This window comes from Manacus candei, unplaced genomic scaffold (genome assembly GCF_025592945.1).
Source record: "Manacus candei isolate 608988 ecotype Guabito, Panama unplaced genomic scaffold, ASM2559294v1 h1tg000067l, whole genome shotgun sequence".
NCBI lineage: Eukaryota > Metazoa > Chordata > Aves > Passeriformes > Pipridae > Manacus > Manacus candei.
In genome coordinates this window covers 12,604,945-12,610,638 of record NW_026138115.1, presented here as the reverse complement: position 1 = coordinate 12,610,638, position 5,694 = coordinate 12,604,945, and the positions used below count along the sequence as shown (strand labels likewise).

The 5,694-nt window shown below is 39.7% G+C and overlaps 1 long non-coding RNA gene across 1 annotated transcript; it reads right to left on the bottom strand.

Annotated features, from left to right (window-relative positions):
• Nucleotides 1-1,030: 1,030 nt before the first annotated feature.
• LOC127479362 (uncharacterized) lies at nt 1,031-5,301 on the bottom strand. Its single transcript, XR_007907544.1, has 3 exons — nt 5,128-5,301; nt 4,279-4,389; nt 1,031-1,252 (listed from the first exon to the last, which is right to left on the bottom strand). It is a non-coding gene; the product is annotated as an uncharacterized LOC127479362 (long non-coding RNA).
• Between the last annotated feature and the right edge of the window lie 393 nt (nt 5,302-5,694).

Below are 5,694 nucleotides of genomic sequence, written 5' to 3'. Positions count from 1 at the left end.
AAGTACTTTGCAGAAATACATTTTTAATATATACAAAGTGTGTAGAAGAGAAGTGGCTCGAGACAATGGGTGAATAGCATGGTTTATGGCATGGCTTAACAGCACCTGACAACACCCTGCAAATTTTAGGACTGGATGTGGGAAACAGGTTATCCATCAGTCAATAAGGCAAAATGTACTTACCTTAACTGATGTCAGTTAAAGCCACCACCAGATAAAAGGGTAAAAAACCACCTTGAATGGAATTTCTTGCATTACATGTATGTCTCCTGAAAGGTTACCCTGCCGGCATCACATGGTCTGCTCCCTTTACTCCTTACTGAAGTGGAGGGGAGAGCAAGCTTGCTGATTTAGCCAGCTTGCTAAATCACCCACATCCCCTTTCTGAAGCACCTAGGCATTCCTTATATGTCTCCCATCGAAATCCTGACCCAGCCTGACCCTGCTTATCAAGCATTTGTTGTTCTTTCAAAGATTTGAAAGGATTACAGCAGATTAGCTAACACAGTCTTTTCGCTATATTGTTCTGTGTGACAGTCAGTTCTATAATAAAAATAAAGTAGAAATTTTGAAGGAAGTTTTAAGAGTAGGCATACTGCTAATATGCTGAATCTCGCATTGTGGTACAGTTGAATTAAATTTTGCATTTTTTTAATCTGTGTTTATCAACAGCTACCTAGTTTCCCTTCCCCATTTTTTTCTGGATCTAGTTTAGTTGTAATGAAATTCACCTCATGTCTAGTAAAAGTCAAACCTGTGAGAAGACATTTTCCCATCTGATGTAAAAATGTATGTTTGTGTTTGATATAGAATATGCATAAATACAGTTTTCATGTTGTTCTCATGCCTATTTTGATTTTTAATTTTTTATATAAATGTTCAGGTACTAATACATTAAATAGTAACCACAAAGTATTTGGACATTAAAAAAATGGGTTCCCAAGAAGAACTCAGTTTTGAATTGGGACTGAAATCACATGAGAGGGATCCAAACCAAATTTCTTCAGGGGTGGGAGGGTAGGGAAAAGAAACAAAATAAAATAGAGGCAGAAAGGAAAAAAGCAGCTGCTACAAAGCTGGAATAAAGGCATCAACAAAAGGAAATTCTAAGGGAAAGCCAAGCTCCCAAGCAAGTCACAAGCCTCAACTACTGACTTTGCAATAATGTTGAGTTTAAAAGAAGAAAGCCAGCTTGGACAGTAACTTCAAAGCCTGTCTCTCCAATGAGAGCTGAAGAGCTGACGTCCCGGAGCTGCAAGTAGACAACAGCAGAACAATATGACACCAGTTCCCTTTTGAAAAACTAATAAATTGTTTCTTTTTCTTACATTTGTTTTTGACTCAGTGACATTTCTCCTTATTTATCATGAATGTTTATCATCCTGAAAAGTTTCATGTATTTTTTCTGGCATCAGTAATTTCTTGAGGTCAGGCTGGAAAACGGGAAGCATTCCAGCACAAAATTCAATGTCAAATACTGAGCCTTGTTTGAATGTGTGTCCAAGGGTGGCTTTGAGGTGAGCAGGCTTTGATGGCCACCACACCTTCTGCCTACAGAGCACCAGTGGCTCTCAGCTCAGTGCATGGCCCATGCTGGTCAACCCATCCTGCCACCCAGATGGGCACATCCTGTGCTCAACCATGCCCATTCCTATGGGCTTGATGTCTCCCTGGCCTGTAGATCTGGCCTTATGGGAGACTATGGGCCAGTGACTCAGAGTTTAGTCCTGCATCTCAGTGTTGCACAAATGGCTGTAAGAAACTCTTGCCCTTTTGTACCAAACTCCCTCTTCATTTTTTTTCTTTTAGAATAAAATTTCCTTTGAACTTTATTTTCATCTCTCTAGGCAAAGAGAATTCCACCTGCTCTGGAGAACTGTCAAGTGTTTTTCATCCTCACTGTCTTCAGTGTCACTGGTCTCTGTATTGTTTTTGCAAGGCACAGAGCCACGTATGACTGGGGGCTCATGTGTGTCTTCTGTTTGTATTAGGAGATTTTAGAGATTTGAGAAATTCTGGAAGGGGAGTCACTTCTATTTAGAAGTTGAATTGTGGGTTTGAGAGTTGAAATGTTGTCAGTAAGGTCTGAAATCACCTTTTGCGCTTGAGTAGCTGCATGGCAGACAATGGTTAACCACCTGCCTGAATTGGTGGGACAAGTTACACATCATTTGTCCTGCACTTCAAGTTACAGAGAAGTGAAACAACTCTGGCCTGGAAACTGCACAGCCAGAATAGCTGTGCCACTGTGCTCAGACCTAATAAGCTCTGCTGAGTTACAGAAACACAGATTTGGCAGTTCTGTTATTTTTGTTGACCTCTGTCTGGAGCAAGTCCCCTTTCTTTCTCTCTGTCACTTGTGGCTGTTAGGTACGGAGAACAAACGCTGCTTTTCTTTTTGTTGCCAAGTTATTAATTGATGTTCATGAGAGGATGGGAGGAAAAAAGCTTTGTCTGGCTCTGAAAAGCACCAGATGTGCTTTTTTGAATTGAGGAGAGGAATTAATTAAAATGAGGTAATAATATTAATCTGTCGACTGCAGTTAATATTGGCTGTAACAGGAGGGGGAGCTCTCAGCGCATCAGGCAGGAGAAAGGGGTTGGTGGGGAGCTCAGCCGTCCCAAACCAGATGAGTGCTGGGGATCCTCCTGCCATGCAGCAGGAATGGGGGGAGGGATGTCTTGTCACCCCCTTCACCGAAATACCTGCATAGCTGGGCTGCTGCCACATGCAACCCAAAGACAGAAGCAGGAATGAATATTCAGTGATGAATGCGAGTGGAAATGCTGACGGGAAGAATTAAGTACAAATTAAGAAGCATCGGGATTCTTCTTAAAGTGTGTCTGTTTTGATTGCTTTTTCTGTAGATTTTTGCTATGTATTATATTGTTTAACAGAGCAAAAGAAAAACAGAATACATGTTTACTGTGTACTAAGCTGTAAGTACCTTTTTCAGACATCAGTAATCATCCTTTCCAGCTGAGAAGGCAATACACTTGCAATAGAGCTCTCCAAAAAACAGCAATTGTCCTATATTAGTGTTTCTGAAGCTATCCCTTATGGAAAAGCTCTCCTGAATTTAATAAGGGTAAAATGAACTGGGCTATATAGTAATTTCATAGAATTAAAAGAGAATTAGGAATTTAGCATGAATTATACCTCTGCCATAGATGAGCCTGTCAGTAGTTGACACGAGGCTGTGTGCAGACCTGCCTCTGCTTTGTGAGTAAATAATCCGTGTCCATGTATGTGAGCTTGATAAATCCTGTTTTACTACCCAGTCTCAGAGGTGCTTGCATGCACAGTCCTGGAGATGCTGGGCATATGTCCAGAACACCTCAGAGTAGAGGAGCACAGAAAGGCAGGATTGCTGCTGTGTTCAGCAAGTGCTTGTGAAATGCAGGGCCAGCTGGAGTCCAAGGCAAACTCTAAGTAAGAGAGTCACTGTACTTCAGTGTTCTTTGGCAAATTGTATGAAGGCTACCAATTTTTCTAGCTTTCAAAAGTAATTTCTGAGAAAACCAGAAATGACAAGGGATTTGTGGAGTTAATACCCGTGGGAAGTCATGCCCAAGATGCCCAAGCGATTTTGTTATTGTGAAATCCCCAATCTCAAGGTTTAAAAACACAAACTTCATGCTATAACATTTTTTTTCCCAAAGGACAACCCATTTTTCTGTTACACATAATAGCTATCTATTAAAAAGCTTTATATTCATGGCAAATTTTTTTCTTCTTCACCCAAATTATCCTGACATTATTCAAAGAGCTACTCCTAGGATTATGTGTTTGTATAGATTCCCCTGCAAGGAAATCTGCACCTCCTACCGTTTCTTTTTAGATTCCCAATCCGACACATGGAGGAGCTAAGCACCTGAGAAGCAAAAACTTCTTTCAGGTGTTGTGTGTACCACCAGCAGTCCTGAGTGCAGGAGGCACATGGGGTATGGGAAGGTCCCAGTCTGCTGGGTTCAATAAACAGTCTAGAAAAATACCTCACTAAATAAAGAAGAAAATAGAAAATGTCATTCTCATTTTACAGGCTTAAAGGGGGGAAATATATGTCAACATGTATTACAATCCGAATTAAGCCACTCTGTGCACTTTTTCGTCTGCCTGTGCTAGCAGTTGTAAACCTCTCCTCGCTCCAGGTGTGTGAGATATTGGGCAGCTGAAAGCCACAGCATGTGAACCTCAGTGGCAACCACAGTGCACGTTCTGGCCTTGCCAGCTTTATAGGAAAGCTGGGTTACCTGTAATACTCATTTTTTGCTTACCTTTTTTAAGACTCTTGAGTTTTATTGATAAAATAGTGCTGTTTTGCCTGCAAATTCATGGAACTTTGGTGACATCCAGTGACAGGTTCTTCTGAAAGGCATTTTTTCTCCCTGGAATGATGGGAGAGAAGTATTGCTACCCTCCTTGTTTCCCTTAATGGGATCAGTAGATAAATTTGAGCATAGGCTGAAAATTAGACTCTCAAACCATATGCTATTTTTTTAAGGCAGTTGGATTTACATTTGGTTCGCTTTCAATATTTAATGTGTAAGTTGCTGTTGGAAAAGTGTTAATTAATCACAGTTTAAAGCCAATATTCTGTCTGGCAATCCATTTAAGTAAGCTAAGGCTTTTTGAAGAACTTTCTCAGGGTTTCTCCCCTAATTTTTCTGAGATGGCTTTTAAAGAAATTATCTGAATGTCAAAGTCAGACCTGTGAATAGTGCCTGTTGTTTTAATTTTTTTTTCAGACAATTGAATTAATATTAGAGTAAAACCTCATTTTGTGGGGGAAAAAAAAGAAAACCAGTGATTACATACTGTGATGATGGTATAAAATGTAATAAACTGTGGTAGCTTACTTCAAAGCTCTCCATTCCCAGATTAAACTTTAGAAACAAAATAATTGCATTCAACTCCTACAGTGTAGTGTTTTAAACTAAATAGAATCTGAGGTTAAATGACATTGCAAGCTGGAGAAATGAATATTTAAAAACTATATTCAAGCTAAATTGCCAGATGGTTACCCTTGTATAGTAACATCCAAATCATGGCAATTGTTCTTCTAATAAATATAATTTCTATAGCATTTTCTTTGATTATTCAGTTAACCGCCAGTGCTGTTTTACCTCTTTATAGTAATGTGTGCTTTCTTTTTTTAAAAAAAAAATAAAGAAGGAAAAAAAAAGAACTTGGTTATTTCTTTGGTCAGGGCCTATTTGCTCCTTTTTTATGTGAGATTTTCAATACTCGGCAATGATGCCGAGCAAAAAAGGTCCATCCACTTCACTTGTGATGCCTCGTGCATTACCTAAAGCACAACAGAACAATGGCAGACAACAGAGCCTTTCTCCCCACTAACAATGCAGTCACCATGACAACCAGCAGAAGAACGTTTGGCCAGGAAAAGCTGGGAGCTTGGCGGACCAGCCTAATCAAAAAATGGAATAACATGACAACAATTACACTGATGAGTGAGAGGGAAGCTACCGATGCATTCAGACACCTATGGCACTGTTGGCTGGATGCATTCAGCATTATTTTTTTGTTTTGTTTTGTTTAGTGTCTTCTGTTTTTTAAGAGCTGGTAAATAGACAAGATGGAATTGTGTAACAGAATGTCAGTGCTCTAGTTAAACTGAAAATTCCTTTTCTTTTGCTGTGCTACTTCAAGCACACTGAAGAGGCTTTAGGAGA